This window comes from Ambystoma mexicanum, chromosome 8, assembly GCF_040938575.1.
Source record: "Ambystoma mexicanum isolate Mex_15411 chromosome 8, UKY_AmexF1_1, whole genome shotgun sequence".
Classification (NCBI taxonomy): Eukaryota; Metazoa; Chordata; class Amphibia; order Caudata; family Ambystomatidae; genus Ambystoma; species Ambystoma mexicanum.
The window spans coordinates 486119155-486132919 of NC_090929.1; positions in this window are offsets into that span (position 1 = coordinate 486119155).

Below are 13765 nucleotides of genomic sequence, written 5' to 3' on the forward strand. Positions count from 1 at the left end.
CATTAGCAAGAGCCAAGTATTGGACAATTAAAAGAGGATAAGGTCTATACAAGTGGAGTGAGCAAGTCTCTAGAGGCCAAGAGGAGCAAGAACACCCAGCATAAGTAAATCAAATACAGTAAATAATGGGTAGAAATTGACAAATTTGCAGTCTCCTCACACGTGATTCTCAAGTGGAAAACAAGGGCTATTTATTACCCTTCGGATGAAGATAGTGATGTGCTTACACTCCCTCAAATGTGCCAGAACACAGAGCAGCCTACAAGGTCAACTACAGACAGGAAACATTGGGCCTCATTACGACCCGGGCGGTAAGTGAATAACGATGCCAGTAAAGGATTACCGGCATCGCTTACCGCTCTGCACGATTATGATACGCCAACCCGCTATTAGCGGCACTGCAATTAACGGTGCCGCTAATAGCGGCAGGAGGGCAGGCACGCGACCCTTCATGCCGGAAATAAAGGGATGGCATAAAAAGGGGGACATCACAAGTCAGACAGACATGAAAATAACGCCCTACTGAAGCCCGAAAAGTACCTTACCGGCATGGAGCAAATACCGGCATCGCAGACCACCTGTAAACGGCCATGTGCAGTGTTCCCAACTGCCAGAGGTGCACACAATCAGCACAGGTGGAAGCAATACAGACTGGGCCAGCACAAAAGGAACACACCCCACCCCTTCCCAAACCCAGTCACACACCAAAATGATTCCAATACTACTAGCAATGCTGGGGCTGGAGGACATGATTGCAGTGCAACTGCTGCAACAACAACAACAACAACAACAGGCAGCACAGAGGAGACACGGGAGGAGAAGGAGGGTGAGGCAGGCCCAGCATGCCTCACCAGTGCAGGCAGTGGAACCAGGCAGGCAGCCCCCAATCCCTCGCATCAGAGCCAGTCCATTCAACCTAACCCCTGAGCAGATCCATACCCTGTACCATCTGGACAGGGACACCATCACCACCATTGTGGACATGATACATGACGACATTGTCAGCCTGATTGAAACACGCACCACCATCCCACCCCTACTGAAGGTAGTGCCTGTGCTCCACTTCCTGGCCACAGGCACCTACCAGCACACAGTGGGACACATGCATGGTATATCACAACCATTATTCTCACGTACGCTGAACCAAGTGCTTGATGCCCTCCTGAAGCACACAGGCGACCACATTTACTTACCACGGACTGGCCAAGAGATCTCAAACACCAAAGTTGGTTTCCATTCACTGGCCAGCATCCCTGGTTGCATTGGCGCCATCGACTGCACCCATGTGGAATTGGTTGTCCCACATGCCATGGAGGTAGCGTACTGCAACCGTAAGTTATACCACTCCATCAACGTGCAAATGGTATGTGACTCAAACAAGATCATCACACATTGTTGTGCCCGATTCCCCGGATCAACCCATGATTCAATGGTCATGCGGAACTCCACAATACCACGCTACATGGAGCGACATGCAGGGCAGAGATCCTGGCTTCTCGGTGAGTTGCATGTTAGGCTCATGAAAATGTGATGTGGGTGGGTGATTGGGGGAGAGATGCATACTTCACCTGGCTGAGATGGGGGGGATGCATACGTCACCTGGCTGAGATGGGGGGGGATGCAAACTTCACCTGGCTGAGATGGGGGGGGAGAGATGCATACTTCACCTGGCTGAGATGGGGTGAGAGATGCATACTTCACCTGGCTGAGATGGGGGGGTCGTGGGGAGAGATGCATACTTCACCTGGATGAGATGGGGGGGGAGATGCATACTTCACCTGGCTGAGAGTGCCTGAGAGAATGAACCATGCTCATACCCCAAAGCAGGCCGGACCGGACCGGACACCTGACCACATAATGCAAGATGTAAGCAGCCCGACCATGTAAATGATGCAGTGTCACAACCATACCATACCCATCTACATGTGCATTGTACTCAATCAGACCGTATCCCCCACAACACAATTCACCTACAAACAATTAGTATGGCCAATACACAGCACCAAATGCCATCAACAGAAAGGACTGTCCCCCATTACTGCGTACAAAGGAGTCACATGAGGGCCAAATACATTAATACACCACTACACTGACACAGAGGTCCAACAAAACTGCATGTCACCATTTGTTGTGCATAGTGAGATCATCATGAGGCTGAAATCAACGGTGCCAGGATGAAAGCATACAATGACTGCACATCAGCCAGATCATGGAAACAACTGGCGTGGACTAACACAGTGCATGAGCACTTACAAGGAACAGGACCCCCCTGCGCCCACTAGACGATGACACGCACACCTGTCCAAAAGAGGAATACACACATAGCAGTCACATTGTGTGTCTCCATTCATGCATGGAAATGTGGTTGCAATCAGGAAATAAATGCATGCTATGGTGTCATTGACACAGGTACCATATGATGTGATTACTTACACATATACATTGTTGCCCACATGCAGGTGATGCAGGCTATCCCTTGAAGAGGTGGCTCCTTACCCCAGTCCAGAACCCACAGAACAGGCACGAGGAGGACTACAATTGTGCGCATACACGTACCCGTGTGGTGATTGAGCAGACATTTGGCCTCTTGAAGGCACGGTTTCGCTGCCTCAGCAGGTCTGGTGGAGCACTCCAGTACCACCATGAGAAGGTGGCCAAGATCGTCATGGCATGTGTCATGCTACACAATATGTGCATCAGACAGAATGTACCTCTGCCCCCTGACGCTGAACTGCAACCACCTGATGATGAGGGTGGAGAAGACAACATCTGCATGTTCCTGCAGCGTGTCCGCCAGCATGGTCAACTCCTCTCCGGAGAAGCGCTCCTTGCGCAGTCGATCTGTGCTTTTTTGAACAGCTTTAGGCATGGTGAGATGCAGCAGGTAGTGGTGGAGGTGTGGTACAGTTCTGGGGGTCAGATGGCTCCTGGTTGTGGTGGATGGCAATGGATTGTGTTTTTAAAAATGGCCGCTGTGCTCTTTCCCGTTCTTGTGCGATGACTCTACTTCCGGTTCCGCTTATTAGCAGTGACTGCTAATAGCGGTTACCGCTATTAGAGGTGACCGCTATTGGCGGTCACCGCTAATGCCGATGGCTTGGATGCCGGTGGAGCTATTTCCACTTCGAACGATGCCGGAAAGGGAGATTTTTCGCCCTTTTACGGCATGGCGGTGGGGTCATTACCGTCATGGCGCAAAGCTTGCGCCCGCATACTCGTAATAGGCCGCTTTTAGCGGTCTATTGCCAGCACGGACAGGGTAGTTCCTCCATGCCGGTAATGACCGGTACTTACCGCCCGGGTCGTAATGAGGCCCATTGACTTATGGCTGGACTGATGAGAGATGATGGATTATGATATGATATGTCATTCATAATGCGCATGTATACAAGAGTTTCGAGGCATGAATAATTGGAAAAGTAGGGCGTGATCTGACGTGACTCAAGCACCCGGGTTTAATTTTGCTTAAGTGCTGCTAACGCGCCGAAAGTCCAAAGTTGGGTGAGAATGCCAACAAGTCAGATAGTCTATGGGGCAACCTGTTATACAATGTTGCATAGACCATTACGCTGCCCTTTTCTTTGCTATAATCAGTATTATGCATATTTAGAGGTAGTTTGAGGTTTGCCTTACAGATAAGGGGCAGCCAATGAAGTACTTACCCCTATGTATACCATAGATCCGTATGTTCCCTTAACTAACCTGTCCCTTCAATAGGTTTTGCAGTTTGCCACGTAGGACGACATCATAGATAATGGAATTTGTATAATAATAAATAATAAAAAAACGAATTGTAGATTTGTCAGAATTTCAGCTCTATGAAAATGTCTTACAGCTGAACATTTCGAACAAATCTGCCATATGGTACCATTGTAGCGAACAAGGGGAGCAGGTGGTGTGGGGTTGTCCCTCACACCCTTGTTCATTGCAATGGCATCTGGGGTTGTGGCGGTGTCCCCTGCTTCTCGAATTGTACATTTCAAAAAACAAAAAAAGGACCAGGCAGCGCCGGTTCGCATCCACGGATGGAGGTGTCGGCAGCACACACCGAAGTGTTCCCGCCAACAGGTAAGTAGGGCAGTGGGTGGAGGAACATGATTTGACCGAGGTGTGCATTTAGAATTTGGCATTGCAATATACAGCAATGTCGAATTCAACTTCTTGCAATTCGGTCAAATCCTGGACATTCATAGATGACGCATATCAGGGGTATAAAACCTCTGTGTAATCAAGTTTGTGTGTGAGTGTGCAAACATCAGTCCATTGTTTGCCAGTTTGCTCTGCTTCATCGAATTGAGCATAAAGTAGTATTTTGCCATAATTTCTGGTCTGAGATCTTTATTGGGAATCTATGTGAGCACTGCCCGTAACTGCGCCTATGAAAACGTTGACGCCAATTATGTTGAAGCGTAGTGATATAATAGATCACTTTACCCACATCCCCCACCATGTATACCCCTACCCGACCCCCCACCCCATTTACCTTTACTCATGGAAAGATGGCAAGGAAGCCACACAGATGAAATAGGTCCATGTTCAACTGAAGATCTTCTAATTGAGCCATGGGTGGTTATTCTTCCCTCCCCTGGGCAGGCTGCAAGTTATTGAAGGGGAACCTTTGGTGGATCCTCTATCAGGGACAGTCATTTTACCTCCTCTGAAGAGTTCTTACCACATTGGGAGGAGTTCGGTTCTGATTATGTGAGGGTGGGGACATGTACTCCATAATTTCTCTGACGAATCTCAGAGGCAGTTACATATTTGTAATACATTATTTTTTCAGCACCCTCCATCTTCTGAGTGGACTATCCCACCACATATAGTTGAATTCTTGGAGCATTGACTGCAAAGGTCAATTCCAAAGGTGGTGCGCATTTGTTTGTGCACAGACTGCTCTTAGACCTCAATGGATTCTAAGGTCGTCCCTAATCCCGAGCTGAACCCTAGGTGTTTTCCTTTTAGAAACAATTCAAGTCTGGACCCTTGTAGGGGATTTGACAGTTGTTGGAAGACATGTCAGGACATCTTCTTAGATGTTGTGGGTCTACTTTTAGGGCTGTGAACATGTGCACATGTGAAGTGATGTAGGGTGTGCAGAGGTGCACATGTGAAGGCCTTCCCAGTGGGTTTACCCTTGTCTAGCGGGTGTCTGCAGCACATGGACAGATTGTTCAGTAATGCAAACACTGTGCTGCAGGGGCAATGACGGAGAGCTGTCCTCTTCGAGATCAACCGAGAGTTGACAGAACCAGTGATCGATAAGAAAAGAAGAGATGCTCAGGGACTGTTTTTAGGAACTGACTTCATTAAGGAAATTAATAAACACATGGGTGCCTTCATTTCTTCAGTGGGCTTAGCGCAATAAGCATAAAATGTTACTTGTCCTGATTTGAAGAGACTTCTCAACCACCTTAATTCAGGTACAACTCAAGCTGCTGTGGAAATATGGACAGGATTCCTTCTAACAGGGGCAGCATGCGGAAGGCACCACCATCAAAGGTTCTGGCAGCTGCAATGCAAAGCCTCACTCTGATACGCGTCTGCTCAGACCTTGCTCTCATGGTGTTAGGGATAGGCAGGTCACTGGCTGTTTTACTTGTAGTGTGTTGCCTATCACAGCTCACCCCTCTGTACCCGCAGTGGTGAACGACTAGTGCAACAAAATTTCAGTGCCTCCCTTCCAGATAAATTGCTCAAGACCTGCCCTGGTAATAAGCCGCCATAGTCTAAAGAGGTTAAAAAAAACTGGTTGGCAAGGCTGCAGGATGAAGTCAGAAGGGTGCTCTGTGGTGCAGAAAAGCCAGCCTGCTGTGCCTTTGCTGCCAGGGCTATGAGGTATGGTGAGGCAGCACTGGGCAGGAGTAACCGAGCACCCGCCTCTCCACCTAAAGCCCTGCACCTCTCTGTGCTTGGAGACTTTGCCTGTAAAATTTTGGATTGTGGTGATAGGTATTTGACCAGCTTCCACAGGACCCTTGTTCCTGCTGTACCTGAGTTCGGAGGAAGAGACCATATCCCAGTCAGTTTTCTGTCATGGTAAATCATCCAAACATATGGGCAAGGCAAGAAACCCTGGCATATGAGTACCTCCGGGTGGGGTTGTATATGCCAGTGTGGACCATCACAGAAACCCAAACCCACAGATCAGAGGAAACAGGGGAGAAGCCCTGTGGGGGAATGCTCTAGTGCTGTGGGGCTATATGGCCAAAAGCGAACTATGCAATTCTCAGTTAAACTAAGCTGGGATCTTCATGAACACTCACCACCCTGGAGGGAAAATCTCTAGCACTGAAGACACTAGAGTTACCCAAGGTCTGGAGACCACATAGTAGGTGCATGCAGCCAGAGTAGAGCTATTTTGGGGAGGTGGTACTTCCACTTCGACTACTGATGACTTCCAGCATCAACTGGGACAAATTATGTGACTGAGGCACAGTGCCAGTCCGTAGGCTCCACATAAAGGAAGCCAAAAAGCAACCAGCGCAGGGACATAGGAGGTTGGTCCTTTGCAGTAGAGGCCTATACAATGCCAGAGTCAGACTAGGAAGGGAGAAAAGCAGAATGTCAGGAACCAAGGAGCCAAGATGTCACGCACAGCAGGCACACCTCAAGGAAGCCGAGAGGCAGTGTTCTGCTGGCACCCCGAGCTGGGGATTCTGAACCTGAGTGAGCTGAGACGCCTGAGAGGCTCAAAAGCTGGAACCCTTCAAAGGCCTGGAACTGCTAGACAGTGAACTTATTACTATATACATAAGCATGAGCTGGACAATGAGCTGTGCACTATATCCCTAGGCAGAGGGCTGGGCATTACATCACTGAAGGGTGATCCAGGAACTCTATTCCTTGTAGCAGGAAGACGTGAGCAAGTTTCTAGGCCCATGGATGAATTACAAGTAGGAATCTGGGTGATGTTGTGAAAACAAAATCGAAATATCGAGGCTGAGTACCCCAAAAGGAAATACACCGAACACGGGTTACAAAGAAACATACAAAGTACTTTATTTTATACTGAATCCAGTTACAAAAACAGAGCAAAATCAGATAGCTATCGGCCCTCAGTGCAACATAACGAACTCCAGCATGGTTCAGTGTGTTCAGTGAGAGACGCTGCACATTAGAATGCATTGGCTTTTTATACATTTTGTGAGCACGATGTCCAGCCCCGCTCCGGGTTAATATTCCATTAATACATCATCGATCTAGGGTTCATGCCAAGTCTCGAACAACTGCATATAACTGGTTTGCTTTTAATACATGTATCAACAAACCTATACAGCAACTGTGTATTCTGGGATTTTCCATGTTAGTCTTCTTAAACATTAATACAATGTGGTTGAACAAGTGTTCTATGTTCAGTATTTGAATACATTGTCTTTATAGTATACTCGTGGATTAGTTTCTTTACACAAGTAATCCCTTACACACAGGTCAACGAAGGACAAGGTCTCAGTTCACGACCTCAACAAGTGCCCTGCAGGCAAGTTACATATTAGCTATGTACAGAGGTCAAGACGGCCATGTTGTATTTTGGAATGACATCGTCCACCATTTTAACTCACAGGGTGACTTTTACAAAGCGAATCCTAAAATGGCGGATAGACCTAAAATGGCGGCTTACATTGATTTTAAGGTCAGGACCTTGCGACACGGATTCTTTTCCAAACGACTTTCGAGCAACTTGGCGTAGGCCAATATACATATATTTATTGCAATAGGAGGCACGATATAATTTCTCTTTTGACAATGTTTCTCCGAGTCTGTGATTGTGGCAATGGAGCAAGCTATGTGCTATGTCCCTGTGATTAGAGTCAAGAACCGAGACACAAGCTAAATCCAAGAGCATGGGATTGTCAAAGAAGCACGCTGTGAGCACTACCCTGAGACTATATTTAGAAAAGAGATCAAGAAGCAGATCTATATCACTATTGGAGTGACAGTCGTGCACTTTATAGTAGTTTTCTGATACCTTTTGCATGCACTGTTCCAAGACTTGGGACAACCCTATTCTGTGACAGATAAACCCCTTGTCCTCATGGGTGTTAACCGCTAGCTCCTCTTGCCAACAGTGAACATAGTTGAAACCATATTTATTGTCACGTGTTCGTTTGGTCCACTACTATTTGATTTGACTATGCCTCATCAGTAATGTTTTTTCTAGTTGAAAAGAGGGAATGTTCAGGCTTGCTCCCATTCAACAATTGAAGCATTTCTGAACCAATATGTGATTTTCTGCCATTTCTAAATCTTCCAGAATTCGCTTCAGGGAGGGGCCTGATTGATTAATCATGATAGGCCTCGGTAGCTCATATCTTGCAGGGCCCATTGATGTGGACAGGCAGGGCTTCATAGCCTCTGTCGATGGGGTAAGATGTGCCTTCAGTCTGTCTTTCTTCCACGCCTTGGTATTTCACTAAGGAGAGCAAGGCAGCCGTGAAGCTCAGGAAGAGCATCTACTTATGCAACATGTAGAATATGGCTCGGGAGAGCGCCGTGGCAATAAAGAAACTGTCATTCCTCATACTTTCTCTAGAACTATTTTAGGGTCCATTGCTAAATAGTAATAGTTCTGGTGCACCCCTGACCCTGAACATCGTTTTACACCAAGTAATTTGGCTTATTGGCCTTCTCTCTTCTAAAGTTCAGATCATGTGTCCCAGTCCCTTGCCCTACAGAGCCATGTAGAGATTGTAGGGCTTGCGCTTGTAGGGTAACCTGAACTGCAGAGCCTTGGTGCAGAAAGCATGCAAAGAGATCCAATCAATTGCAGCTTGCCTTCATGTACGCCTATAGTAGCAAGGCACATGTCGGTTATTGTCTGGATTAGATCATAGAATCTTTCATGGGATGGGGTTGTTCGGTATTCACTGTGGCTCTTGGGGCAGGAGAGCCTCAGAGTAGAGAGTCCTTCCTAATCTTTAACACTAAAAAGACCTGGCCATGGACAATGCAGATTAATGTATTAGGTTGACGATGAACAACAGGTTAGCCCTTCATTATTTCAACAAACTAGGTGGCCCCGACTCCAAGGATCTGTCCAACATTGCAAGTTTTCTCTTGCATTGTCGCCTTGGACATCGGCCTGATGCTGAGTGGGAATTAATTTCGCATGACATTTTGGCCCCTGTGGGATGAATTTGATGGCCTTCGGTTGAAACACCCAGGTTCTGAAGATTTCAGCTGGCATCCCATTCCAGATGCAGCCCTCATGGGGATGTTTAAAGGTCTCCCACCTCCAGGTAAAGGTGAGAACTCTCTCAAAGACTGTGGACATGGTGGCTCCTCTGTAGAGGTCTCAGGCTTAGTTTCCAGCCCTCCTTCAGTGGTCGGTAACTTTCTAATTCACCTCCATTTCTTCTCCTCGCTGCTCAGCATTTACAGTGGGAACATTTCAAATTCCCATCAAGGATTCCATTTCAGGGTCTCTTACTGCAGGCTGCGTGTTTCTTATCTGACTATATAACTCATTAGGCACTCTTATGCGTCAGGTACGTCTTGCACACGTCGGCCTGTATAATATAGTTTTGCTGGTGTTTTTTGAACAACGCTGTAGATCACAAAAAACAGTTTATCAATATTATTGCTGGACTCTTGAATCTCAAAAGGCTTATGAAATAGTGGAGCTCTACATATCAGCAGCTTCCCGCGGGCACGCTTTGCTTTTGGATTTGCACCCTTTGTTTTCCAATAGGGTTTTTCCATTATAAACACTTCTGTGAATCAGGCCCTTTGTCTTTTCAATACATATGCCTTATCGATAAGGCAAACAAAGATAAAATGAATGTTTATTTTTTACCAACCAGTGGAAAGATACAAGGTATTGAAATAAGAAATTGACCTCTGCCAAACCGATCAAGCGGCTGCATGCAAAATTGATTTTTATGGCGAAATGCAAGAAAAGCTATACAGGATATTGCAAAGGCCAGGCTTGAATATCGGAGTCGCATTTTTTGTTAATTAGCAGCCGAAACTCTGATTTGGTTGACTTTAGCTTTAGGCAAGCAGCGGGCATCCCGGCCACTAACAAGAAGAAGCTGTTACTCAGGCAGTGCACACCATTGTTATGCTAGTAACCCATTGAGCTCAGAAAATGTTAGGAACATTGTCATTCTAGTTTTCCCTTTGCCGAGAAAATGTCTGACATTTTCAGATTGGCAGATTTGCAGAAAAGAGGCAGACAGTAGCACAATTAAAAACAATCATATTGGAAGTGGTACTGAAACCACAAAGGGGAGGAAATATGGGAAAGAAATTGGATGAGAGGGAGTTATTTGGATAGAGAAATTGAACAGTTTACCCCCAGACCAGATGAATGAGGATGTGTACTTGGGAGCCTTCATGTGAAGAATATTGGGGACCTGTAATATGGATGTGGAACACTAACAATGGAATGGAGAAGAACAATTGTGTTAGGTAACTTTGGACAGATAGCCAGAAAATAGGGGAGGATTTACCAGAGACTTATGGAGTGTAATCTCTTAAACCAACATGCACTGAAGAACAACCTGACATAGAATTAACATTATTTCATGGGAACCAACACTTTCTCCATATTATTGGAGATAGCATCATGTATCAGGGTAAGGTCATAATTGCACATTATAATTAAAATCTTAACAATTTAATTTTTTTTTAATAATACTTAGGTTTGACATGATTTTCTAATGGCAATGGTTTGTTCAGTTCCCCCAGATAGAATCAGCCACCCACACATGAGACATTGTGATAAGGAAGGGAAGAAGGATATAATCCTGACATCCTCCATTTGAGGTGAGGTTCTGTCACATCCTGGGGTACCTTGCGACTTTGGAACCGATGGAAACGGCGCTCTCCATTACCGTTTCCATCACGTTCTTAAAACGTAGAGTACAGGTCTAGTCTTTCGTGCGACGCTGCCGATGCCGGTTGTTATCTTTTCGTCACTTCCGGCGTCGGGCGTGTTGCAACGTCCTGTTTTCCAGTGCGTCTGCTGTTGCCGGCGCTTTCTCTGTTTACTCGAAGCTTTTGGGTAGTTTTTTCTTCCTTGTTCGTTTCCCTCCTTGCCTCTGTTCCGCTGTGCTTTCCTGCTTTTCCATTACTTTCTCACCCCTTGCTGAACCCTTTCCCATTACCCTACCTCCCATTTCCACCCGCCTTCTGTTGTTTTCTTGCTGTTCTCATTCTAGTCTATCCGTTTTTTTCCCCTTTTTTCCTTCTTTCCCACCTTCTGGATTGACCTCCTGTGTACCGACTCGGCCTGTATTTAGGATTGCTTTGCCTCGCCCTGAGTGGCCTTTGCCTTTCGGATTCCCATCCAGTTTTCAGACTTTGCCTGTCCCTGGACTGCTTCCTCCGGTGTACTGTACTGTGGCAAGCTATTCCTTGCTGCATCTTCTTCTGCAATCTACCTTCAGAGTGGCCTCCTTTCTGTTCCGCTTCCCCGGTCCGCTGACACACCAAGACCATCGCTACAGTCCACAGATCTTCTTCCAGAGCAACCTAGTTCTGTTTCCTCATCCGACTTCAATGGCTTTGGGTTTTCTTTGTGCCTCCGGCTTTTTCCCCATCCTCAGGCGGCCGCGGTGGATTGCCACAGCTTACCTACAAGGTGACACTGTGGCGTCCTTCCACGGTAGCCCTTATCTACACAAAAAAAAGGAGAGAACCAGACCCAATGGAAACCAGAAGCCGGCACTTTGTTGGAAACACAGAGGTGAGGTGGAAGGGGAGGAGAGAGAGACGGAGTCTTCAGTAGAGGAGGAAGACATAGCAGACCCTTCTGACAGATTGCAATGCCAACAAACCACAATGGCCACTCTACAGCAAATACAAGAACTTGTAGCAGCTGTTTAGAGCCTCAACTTGGAGGTCCAGAATCTTAAAACTGTGAACGCCACACTACAGCAAAGGGTCACTGAACGAGAACAACCTACGACGGATTTACCTCCACTTCCCTTGGTATCACTTCTTGAGAAATCTTCCTCACCATTTTGTTGGTCTTCCCAAGCTGAAGAGAGCTTCCAACAACTCAAAAAATCCTTCTGTTCTGCTCCGATACTCCGGCAACCGGATCAACATATTCCATTCATCGTTGAAGCAGACGCTTCAGCAGCCGCTGTGGGGGCAGTATTACAACAAAACTACCAAGGAAAGGAACACCCGGTGGCCTACTACTCCAAGACGCTGAGTAGTAGTCAAAGGAACTACTATGTTATGGAGCGGGAGTTGTTTGCTATGAAGATGGCCTGCTTAGAATGGCGCCACCTTCTCCAGGTAGGAGAACATCCTTTCACCATCCGAACGGACCATAAGAATTCGCAAATTTTACGCCAATTCGAATGCTACAACACAAGACAGGCAAGGTGGGCCCATTTCTTCGCTCAGTTCGACTTTGATATAACGTACATCCCTGGCGAGCAAAACCTTGTAGAAGATGCCCTATCCAGGAGTAGCGATTATATTTCCGAACCGAAATGGACTACAGAGTTGATGTTCCCAAAGTCCAAGAGGATCGGGGTGGTATCCACTTTCCTGCAACAAGTCAAGGACGATTCTGTAGGGAGGTTTGAGATAGAAAAGCACAACAAGAAAGCCGAATGTATCATCTCGGACGGCCTGTATCTAGTAAACGGCAAATTGTACCTGCCTTTGCCGACATTAAGAAAGACCGCCTTTTCTTGGTGTCATGATTCCAAAATAGCAGGTCATCGTGGAATTAAGGGTACATTGGACCTACTACAACAGCACTTTACTGGCCCGAGATGAGAGAAGAGACCAGCCAATATGTTCAGTCTTGCTCAACCTGTCTTCGCAACAAGTCTTCCACACAAAAACCCATAGGACTACTGGAGTCATGTGCCATTCCTGACGGCCCATGGAAAATATTATCGACTGACTTTATCGTCGAATTGCCCAAGTCTCAAGGATGCACATGCATAATGGTAGTAGTGGATTCATTCACCAAATTGGCACATTTCTCGCCCTTGCCAGGGGTACCGTCGGCTTCTGAAATGTCAGATATCTTCCTGAGAGACATTTTCAGACTACACGGTCTTCCAACCAAAATCATCTCGGATCGTGGTAGCCAGTACACCTCCCATATTTGGACAGCCTTCTGCGAGAAGTTGGGGATAGAAAAGGCACTAACTTCTGGGTTCCACCCTCAATCCAACGGACAAACAGAATGTCTAAATGGTACTCTGGAGCAATATCTCCTTTGTTTTGTGAATCATCAACAGGACATTTGCTTCCAACTCCTCCCCACAGCTGAATTTTCGTATAACAACTCCGGTCATTCCTCACTAGGCATGAGTCCTTTTTTCTGTACTTACGGTTACCACCCCCGTATTATCCTTCCCCTGGTTAGTCTTGATTCCAAAGTCCCTTCTGTGGATACTTCTTTAGCGCTGATCCAGGAAGCGCACTGCAAAGCCAGAATGGGTCTACAAGAAGCTCAAGAAATGAACAGGACTCAGGCTAATGGACACCGAAGACCGGTGCCCGAATGGGGAATCGGAACCAAGGTGTTACTGTCCACCAGATTCCTGCCACGATGGGTACGGCCATCCAAACTGTCCCCCAAATACATCGGCCCCTATAAGATTGCCCAAGTCATAAACCCCGTAGCCTTCCACCTCCAGCTTCCCAAGAGTCTATGACGTGTTCACCCAGTGTTTCACGCTTCCCAGCTGAAACCATTTGTGGCTGACAGATGGGCTCGTAGTTCGGGTAACACCCTGGTACCTCCCGATCCCTCCAAGGATATATATGAGGTAGCTCGCATATGTGA